General features: G+C 42.8%; 1 long non-coding RNA gene across 1 annotated transcript; it reads left to right on the top strand.

The window, feature by feature from the left end:
* The first annotated feature begins 1,419 nt into the window (after nt 1-1,419).
* LOC310779840 lies at nt 1,420-2,992 on the top strand. Its single transcript, XR_014552862.1, has 3 exons — nt 1,420-1,842; nt 2,142-2,296; nt 2,599-2,992. It is a non-coding gene; the product is annotated as an uncharacterized lncRNA (long non-coding RNA).
* The last annotated feature ends 7,373 nt before the right edge of the window (nt 2,993-10,365 follow it).

Below are 10,365 nucleotides of genomic sequence, written 5' to 3'. Positions count from 1 at the left end.
GAGAAGCCGGATATAAGCTCTTATTCTAACAGCTGAAACAGTGTCTGCGTGAGCAGTGCGTGTGCGCTGCAGAACTGTTTTTAATTTTGGCCCCCATGTTAACAGGTATATCTTGTCTGCAGATTGAGCAGGATTTCACTCTGATGTCTCAGAGACGGAGAGAAGCCAGAGCAAGCCGCCGAAAGCCACGTCCCCGCCGACAGCAGAGGAGGAGCAGTGAACCGACACACACTATATCTACTGGCCTCATTGCCGTTACTGGGAAAGGCTGGAGCCTTGTTACGTTAATCTGCATTCTGCAATCACAGTATTGCAGTTTTCTTACTGTGGGATTCGACACCCGTACTCACCAGCCTTTCTCTTTTTAAAGGCCGCCTCTGAGGGAGCGGACGGCGGCGGAGCGGAGACGGAGCCAGAGCGCTGTGGGTCAGCGGATCGCCTGAATGCTGGTGCCCGCGTCTGTTTTCACACGGCTCGCGCTCCTCTCATCCCCCACTGCACGCCCGTTCATACCGAGACAGCTGTCTCACCCAGCGGGAGGAGGCAACTCCGCCCGGCGGGCAAGCTGTCAGACAGGGCATACAGTAGTAGCCTATAGGCTACACTCATGGTCCCTCTCTCGTCACAGTGTGCGTGCGTGAAAATATGATCGTTTCCAGCTAAGCAACACCAAATAATAGTGTCGAGTGACAACAAAGATCTGTGAGAGACAGACAAAAGTGTAGAGAAAGAAGCATTTCTAAATTGGGATAAAACTGAAGGAAAGGGGAGGCAGAAAAAGACGTGAGGCTTTATCTAGAACAGTAGGCTATTTACAAAGCTATTGAAAAGCTCAGCTTTGCAAATGTTATAGGCAGCTAAAATTAGTGCATGTCAGCAATTTGAAATTGAATGTGACGTTCCCAATTCTATATATTAAATTCTAAAAAACTACCCTCAACATTTGGGAAGGCTAAGCCACACAACTAGTTCGTTATAATCGAACATCATGCTTTGAAGGCGACTTTACGATGATGAGGACGGTGAGGACTCAATCACAGCAGATATCCACTGATAGCCTACCACGCAGATCTTACAGGCACAGGCAGCAAAACCCGACGCGCTGATAGAAAAATCTCCATGGACGCGCCGCGCTGCGCTCAGGCCTCGCCCCCCGCCCCCCCTCGCTTCCCACAAAGAAAAGTCTACCGTAAAAAGAAAAATAACTCCCAATTAATTTAGCTCTTTTTTGTTTTTATTTCCCAAAATGTTTCAGTGCGAACTTCAGTGCAGTCATAACTGTGAAACAAAATGTGCATTTGTGAGGCTTTGTTATAGTATGTGAACGGAAACGCACTCAACACACATTGGAGGTGGAACTAGAGATAGAGTGCTTTTGTTGTACAGGAAGCTGGGGAAAATGGTAGGGCTGTCCCAGAGTCTATTTTTCTGCTCTACCGCCTGAGCCACAGCCGCCCCTGCATGTACACGTCGTTTTTAACAATGGAACAGACGAACTCTTGTTACTTTTCACATACAGTATAGTCACGCCGAGGGACTTCACAAATAGTCAACATAAGACGCTTTGGATATGTCACATTCATAAATTTATGTCACCTGAAAGAAGAATATTTTTGTGTTTCTACATTGTTTTTCAGAGCCTGCCTGTAAGCAGTGTCGTCCAAAGCAAAAAGAGTGGCAAGATGGTCTCAAAGCTCTGAGGGAGCGGACGGCGGCGGAGCGGAGACGGAGCCAGAGCGCTGTGGGTCAGCGGATCGCCTGAACGCTGCTGCGGTACTGTGGGCGGCTGGTCGGACCCCGCCCGGGCGTGGAGGACACGTCCACAGCCACGTCCCAGTCTGTGTGAGTACCTCACCTTGATACTGTATAGTGTCACTGTCTGTCTAGTCGGGAGTTCCTGCAATAAAGCCACAAGTTACGTTAATCTGCATTCTGCAATCACAGTATTGCAGTTTTCTTACTGTGGGATTCGACACCCGTACTCGGCAGCATCTTGAAATTGAATGTACATGTAACGTTCCCAATTCTATATATTAAATTCTAATATGTGTGTCAGTCTTTTCCAGTTTGAAAAAGACTGATATATTTCTACTCTGTTATCCCCCCCCCCCCCCCCCCCCCCACACACACACACACACCAGGTCCAATAACACAGACAAACCCACGCTGGATGATGTCCATCGAAAAACAGGTGCTGGTTGAACGGCCTTTGTGCTTGGGCTGGCTGTAGTCTTCTCCTCCTACTATAACTTCAACCTGCAGTACCAACATGATGGAGCATGCATTCTGGAGAGAGGTACAGTAGGACCTTCTTCTTCCTCTGACACAAGAACATTGGCACAGCAGCATATCAAATCCCCTAGGGCAATAGAAACGCTGTTGATCAGTCTCCAAATTAATAACTCAGTGGACAAACCCATATCCAGCATGTAAAATGGAATGGTAAAATGGACTGCATTTACTTTTCACATACAGTATAGTCACGCCGAGGGACTTCACAAATAGTCAACATAAGACGCTTTGGATACAGTATGTCACATTCATAAATTTATGTCACCTGAAAGAAGAATATTTTTGTGTTTCTACATTGTTTTTCAGAGCCTGCCTGTAAGCAGTGTCGTCCAAAGCAAGAAGAGTGGCAAGATGGTCTCAAAGCGGCATCAACAACTGCAATTGTGTGTACGCTCATCAAGAAGCTTTCGGACTTCAAGTGGGCCTTCTTTTGATCTTTTACACATACATACTGTACACTCATTCTGAACTGCTGACCGATGTTCCAATATGATGTTTTCTACAAGACTGATTACAGTGTGACCACTTGCCATAGCGTTCTTACTGGAAAAAGTGCGTTGGGTGTGAACGCCACCTTAGAGTGAAACAATGTTATGTTCTTTAGGCCAGAGGTCAGGCCAGGGACCCCCTCATTCTGATTTGACCATCGCCACTTGTCCTCTAAAAGCTGGTAGACTCATAATCAGGGAACAAAGAAATGTTAAACATCCTACTGTTCAAAGTCACTGGATGGATGTAGAGAACAAGTTCAACAAACATGTGACATTAATGTTGTAATTAATGTCAAGATGATCAGCATTGCGCCTTTACAACTGAAAATGCCAACGAGTGTTCCACTTGTTCCACATTATTTTAATAAATATTTGAACATGAATGAATAGTGTTGCTTTGTCATTATTGTTATTATTAATTATCTAATAATTAAATACACGAAAATCCCATTTTCAAAAGGCTAATAGCCTATTGTCATTGTATTCTGTATAGTTATGATTATTCTTATTATTTATTATGTCACGGGTGCACGTGTGTGTGTGTGTGTATAGTTAATGAAAATCTGTATGTACATTGCTCGTACACGACTAAGACATTAATACACATTATGCAGTTAGAACAAAGAACGAGGAACACATTTGCTATGTTGCTATGTAGTAAGTTTTATTAAAATGTAAGAGAATAAAATTGTAGTACAGTACAATTGAGTACAGTAGGCCTACAGTATCACCAAAAAATTGTCTCTCTGTAGGCCTACCTGTTTGGCCTCTAAAAAATGCCATGTGTAAAAGGCTATCAAAAGTCTTCTCAGGCTGTATAAAAAAACATAAAAAAAAAAACTACAGTACAGTATACTGTATGTCCCCTCTGCCAGGATCACTTCCCACTGTGGCATCCATTGTTCTTGACAATCAGGGGGAGAACTTTAGCTAAACCATTAATCAGATTGTCGCATGTTTGTTGGGACAGTTTGTTGTACCAAAAGTCGTTGATGCCAGAAATCAGCGCGTCTTTGCTCTTCGGTTTGATCACTCTTCGTATGTGATCTTTCAGAAGATGCCAAACGATTTCGATTGGATTCAAATCAGGAGATTCTGGGGGGGTTCGGATCCAGTTGATTCCCTCTGCTTGGATACAGGCTCGAGCGGCGGAGTGCTTCGGATCGTTGTCCTGGAAAAAACGATGGTATGGGCCAAAGTTTTTTCGAATGTATGGCCCTGCACTCGCCTTGATGATGGACTCCTCGAAGAAAATTCTGTCCATTATTCCCTCGAAGATGACCAACGGCCCGGGCCCATGCCGTGAAATTGCACCCCAGCAGTGAAGCTTGATAGGGTGCTTAGGGGTGGGTTTGGGAGCGAAGCGGCCCTTCTTGGTAAAAGTGAACCTTGCAAAGTGTTCCAAGGCCACAGTCGTCTCGTCAGTGAATATGACGTCATCCCAGACCTCATTTGTGTCGATCCATCGCAGAGCCTGGGCGAGTCTCAACTCTTTGTTTTTCTCTCTAATCATTGGGGTGAAGCAGGTGGGGTTATAGTTCCATTTCAGTTGCTGCCGAGCTCTGCGTATGGACGATGCGCTGATGCAGATCCCCAGATCTTCGTCGAGTTTGTCGTGGACTTGTCTCGCTACCAGCTCGTCATTCTCGTCTGTGATGTTGTCAATGGCAACTAGCACATTGCTGAAGAACAGAAAAGATAACAAAATTAATGCAATGAACCGATAATAATTTCACAAGATTCAAATGTGTTAAAGTGTTATAGTTCCCTATAGCAACATAAACTGTATATAGGCTACTTACTCAAACATTTTCCGCTTCCGTGGACGCGAAGGTGCCTTGACTATGAAATGGCGTATTATTGTCTGGCGGCTTACATTGACTCCAACCGCAGCAAGATGTTGCCGTATCTGGGCTGTGGTTTTTCCTGACGCACGAAGATAGCGGATGTCCACGCTATGCTGCTTACAAACCCTCATTGTATTTTGGTTTTGGTTTTGGATAGGATCAGTGTAGTAGTAGTAGTAATCTTGGTACCAGTGAATCATTTTACCCCTGCTATATACTGTAGGCCTACTGTCTGAAACCACGCCCCACTCCATATGGTCGGTTACGCCTCCAACACATTTCACTTTTGTGGGGAGAAAATTAAATAAATTTAAAACTAGTCAGATATGACTGTGAATAAAGCTTGACTTTTGAACTTGATTTGCTGATCCTTTCTTGATGATGAAACAACTGTAAAAAAATAAATAAATGAATGTGGGTTTAGAGAAAACTTTATTTCAGATTACAACATTATTTCCCAGGGGGCCATACTGACTTACATCAAGTAAGTGAAGGGCCACACGGTATGTACGGAATGTACACTCGTCAGCCCCACCCAGCCAGGTGTTTTCCTTCTCAAAGGCCATGATTGTCCATGTAAATTAACCACTCAACAGTCAATGTCTCTATGTCCTTCCTTGAGTGCCTGCTACATTTCACTTTTGTGGGGAGAAAATTAAATAAATTTAAAACTAGTCAGATATGACTTGATTTGTTTTTGTTTGGTTACAAATTCGCTAAAGCTGTTTTTGATAGATGCTACTGCGAAAAAACGGCTCATATCCAGTTGTTTCTTAACAAAGACCCCTCATGTTTAGAGAGGCAAAACCTGAAAATATCCTGTTCTCTCTAGCAGGACATGATCCAGAATTCATGATTAAAAGGCACTTAAGATGTTGGCTTTCTTATTATATCTAACAGCCAATCTACAGTAACAGCCAGTCATTTTTATGGAAACTTGTACAGTATGACTCCTGTCTCCTTAGTGTGAGGTGGCTATTTGCTGTGAATAAAGCTTGACTTTTGAACTTGATTTGCTGATCCTTTCTTGATGATGAAACAACTGTAAAAAAATAAATAAATGAATGTGGGTTTAGAGAAAACTTTATTTCAGATTACAACATTATTTCCCAGGGGGCCATACTGACTTACATCAAGTAAGTGAAGGGCCACACGGTATGTACGGAATGTACACTCGTCAGCCCCACCCAGCCAGGTGTTTTCCTTCTCAAAGGCCATGATTGTCCATGTAAATTAACCACTCAACAGTCAATGTCTCAATGTCCTTCCATGAGTGCCTGCTACATTTCACTTTTGTGGGGAGAAAATTAAATAAATTTAAAACTAGTCAGATATGACTTGATTTGTTTTTGTTTGGTTACAAATTTGCTAAAGCTGTTTTTGATAGATGCTACTGCGAAAAAACGGCTCATATCCAGTTGTCACAGTTATCAGCACATCAAGTTAACCACCCCCTACAATAAATTGGTATCTAGGCGCTGGTGCATATCCTACTTTAGGCTCATTTTCAGGACCTTTACTCATGTTTTATGAAGGTATGTTTGGTCTAATTTTAAAGGGTAGACTCATAGGTTATTTTAAGCACAGTTGTGAGTTTGTCTAATAAACATAGAGGTCACATGGGCTCTTCAAATTGTCAACAACATCCATTTTTCCATCCCTTTTTTTTTTCTCTCCCCCCCCCCCGATTTTTTTTATTCCATTTTTATCCCCCATTAGTGCTAATTTAATTTATTTATCCTGGTTGCTGCTCCACCATATTATATTTGTGATAGTGGTGATGATAAAGATCATTGGTTAAATAAATGAAAGTTAGAATTCTTGATTCTTTTCTATCACATGTTCTGTTCAAATAAAGTGACACGATTGTCTCTTTCTTTGGATCAATGTTTGGTGTCATTGTGGGTTAACTGTGACTAATAACATCAAGTAAACATGTCATTATGAACATTAGCTGTCAATGTTAACTGTTTAGTGAAAAACAAAACTCAAACTGTTCCTTTTCTATTTTTTCTTTTCACCTAGAATAAACAATGAAATTAAATGTGCAAGATTATCTTCACTTTCTCAGTTTATTTGTTTGGGGGGGGGGCGTGGGCATGGGGCGTGGTTTTCAGCGCCAGGTACAGTAGCCTTATAAATAAGCAGCATTCGTCATTGCCACGCATCCTTCAAGATCTGTTACTAACACTTTTGAAGATGCCAGCGACAAAGAGCTTTTACACCAGCCAACCAGCAACCAATAAGGTATGTTTTCGTATATATTTACATTACCCCGCTAGCCGGGCGCTTCTGGCTCATACGAGCGCATTAGCAGCGCCCGGCGAACGTCACGCATTTTCCTATTTTACACTGTGACATTTTCACGTCTAGGTGTAAATGCATATTTACAATGCTATTTGTTTTCACATTTTCAATATATTTAGATGTGATAATAAAGGCTTCGAGGGCCTGGTTTAAGTACCTTGAAAGTGCTTGAATTGTACTCTTAAAAGCACAAACCCTGCTTACAACAGTCGCTGATTGTTTATTCTACAGTATTTTTTGTTGTTTTTTGTTTACAGAGAGCTTTGTGCAGTGTGGATCGTCCAGGGCTGAGTCCGGCTGCCGCAGCCAAAAAACCAAAGATCACCACCCGTCTTGTAAAGAAAAAAGCTGTAAGTACAGTTTTCCTTTCACACACATGCGCACACACACACACACACACACACACACACACACACACAAAACTGTCCGCCTGCAAGTAAATCCATAGAGAAAATAAGTAGCAAAGAGCGTTCCCATCTGCAACGAAAATTACTTCCTTGTTTGCCTGAGACGCATGTGTACCCATGCGCTCAGGCAAACAAGGAAGTGATTTTCGTTGCAGAGAGGTAACCCTCTTCGAACCACTCTTGCTGGTTCCTCTCGCTATGGATTTACTGAAAATGAAAATGACAGTTTCGCGTACTTTGGATTATTATTTGATGATCGCATGGTGAGTACACAAGTCACAACATGTATGTGATTGTTTCTAGCGCTGTTGTGTGTGCTTTTGGGGGAATGAACGGCGGTAGCATATTAGAGACTGCCACACTACTGTACTATCTAACTAGCGTTAACAGTATTAGCCCCCATGTATCACTGTGAAACGCACTTTCTAATGCACGCCACGCACAGTGAAGATGTTGGCGGCGTGTCCCTTCGCTACTGACACACACACACACACACACAAAGTAGTGTAATAAGTAGGCCTAATGAGTTACTCTACACAGACAGTAATATTGTAAAGTAGGCTAGTTCATTACTTTCAAATGAAAGTATCTAATAGGCTAGTACAGTATCACATTTTGAAAGTAACTTGCCCAACACTGCACAAAAATTATAGGCTTTTTTGTTTTGAATATTCATGTATACATATGTTCATGTTTTTCCTACAGGCTGTCGTAGTGCAGAATACCGAGAACCTACCCCCTAGCCATCTGAATGAACAGGATGCGGCTCTTGGACAGAGCCGCAACAACGCCATGATGGGAGTGGATCTGAAAATTCAACAAGCAATTGGGCGAGCAACAGATGGTTTCCGCAAACAGTTGGAGGACTTCAAAGTCACGTCCACCAAAACTACAGAAGATCTCCGCAAGGAGATAGCTGACTTGAAAGTCACGTCCAGCAAGCAACAGACACAGCTTGATTTGCAACACGGGCGGCTAGAAGACTTGACTAAGCAGCTCGAGGCCCGCAGAGACAACTGTACTGTACAGGCTCACCGGCCCTCAGCAAGTTCAGCAAGTTCACGCGAGCTTTTCAATAGCCCATTACAGCTCAGTTACACTGAGCTTCTGTCACCCGCTGTGAGAACTGAGCTTCTGTCACCTGTGAGAACTGAGCTTCTGTCACCTGTGAGAGACACTTTCCATTTGGCACTGTCGCCGACGCCGACGCCCACGCCCACGAGGAGAAACACTCGACATGCGGCTATTGAAACAATGCCTGACATCACGTTGCAGAGTATTACAGTGGATGAGGAGTCGGCATTGTTCAATCAGTACCCACAGAACCCGGACGCATATGCAGCAAACATATTCATGCTACTGGTCGACTTCAACGTGTACCATCAGGATTTCGTTCACAAAGTGAACTGGAAGGGAGGTCACGGCAAACACGCATTGCCGAAGAACCTCAAGGCAAAGGTGCTTGACATGGTGAAGGCGAAATACGCGACTTATGTTGTAAAACATATTCGTGATCGGATCAATGAACGTCTCCGTAACCCGAGAAACGTAGATCCGAGGGCACGTCACGACCCCCTCCGCTAAACAGACTGACTGTTTTACTGTTGCCTATACTGTACAGCCTGATACTTTTCTGATAGCCTTTTCACATGGCATTTTTTTTTTAGGCCTAAACAGGTACAGAGAGACATTTTTTTTGTGATAGGCCTACTGTACTCAATTGTACTGTACTGTACTACATTTTTTTTTCTCTTACGTTTTAATAAAACTTTAGTAACATAGCAAATGTGTTCCTCGTTATTTATTCTAACTGCATAATGTGTATTAATGTCTAGTAGTGTGTACGAGCAATGTACATACAGATTTGTATTAACTGCACACACACACACACACACACACACATATCATAATAACTACATAATACAATGACACAATAGGCTATTAGCCTTTTGAAAATGGGACTTTTATGTTCATTTTATATCATGCTTGTCAAATGCAAGAGATCACTGCATGGCATGCTATCAAAACGATTTCGATTTATGTAGCCTACTGTGTGTGCGTGTCCTTTGTGCGGGGGGGGGAGGGGGGGTGAGTGATGCATCTAATTAGCTGATCACTGTATGCTGTGTGCTGTGTGCAGAATAGCAGTCAAACCGGTTCTGAAAGGTAACAGTAACACGTTCCTGCTTCCCCCCACAAATTTCATTCTTGAGGCTGCGGTTACATGAGGCCTTTTAATTCGAAATGAAATCATTCGAATGAAATCATTCGCATTGATCGTTATTTCCTGCGAGTTTACAAGAGAAAATAGTATCCAATCTCAATCCTCTAACTCACTGCAGTCTTTCTGCGCATGCCCGTTTCACTTTTGACTGAAAAATGATGCCTCTAGATTAAAGAAAAGACACTGTGATGTTGACTTTTATGTAGCCTAAATGTGCGCATGTACTGTATAGAAAAATACTTCAATCGCATTGAGAAACGAACTACACCACCCCCTTACATCGAATTTGACTTCACATCGAATTGGCCGTTTTCATTCTGCTTTAGGTGTTTACAAGATAAATTTGAAGAGGATTGGGATCGAATTCTGAGTTAAAGAGGATTGAAACTGTCCATGTGTCCATGTAACCACTTGTCACTTGTCAACCCAGTTGATGTCACAATGTGCATGCACGTGGTCTAAATACGCTGCGCTGATTTGCTCAATGGATTTTTCGGCTTCCGCAAACAAACAGCTGTGGTGCTTGTTGCTTGTTGTCTTGGAAACATGAACTTTGAGCGCTTCCTGAATGGGTCAACCAAGGAGCAGGCAAAAGTGGCTTTGCATCCCAGCAAACATTTTCACGTATAACGACCGTGTGCTGTACGTCAAACCAATGTCCATCTGTTTAAATGAATTGTGTATGATTTTTTTTTGCAGGAACACTGACAATATCAGATGGTAGTGGGCAGGAAATCAACCCACAGATCCTTTTGATTGTACAAATGTGACCGTTTTGACAGAACTTGGTGTGATGA

The sequence above is a fragment of the Poromitra crassiceps genome (genome assembly GCF_964638095.1).
Source record: "Poromitra crassiceps genome assembly, chromosome: 7".
Taxonomy (NCBI): domain Eukaryota; kingdom Metazoa; phylum Chordata; class Actinopteri; order Beryciformes; family Melamphaidae; genus Poromitra; species Poromitra crassiceps.
This window is presented reverse-complemented; position numbering and strand designations above follow the sequence as displayed.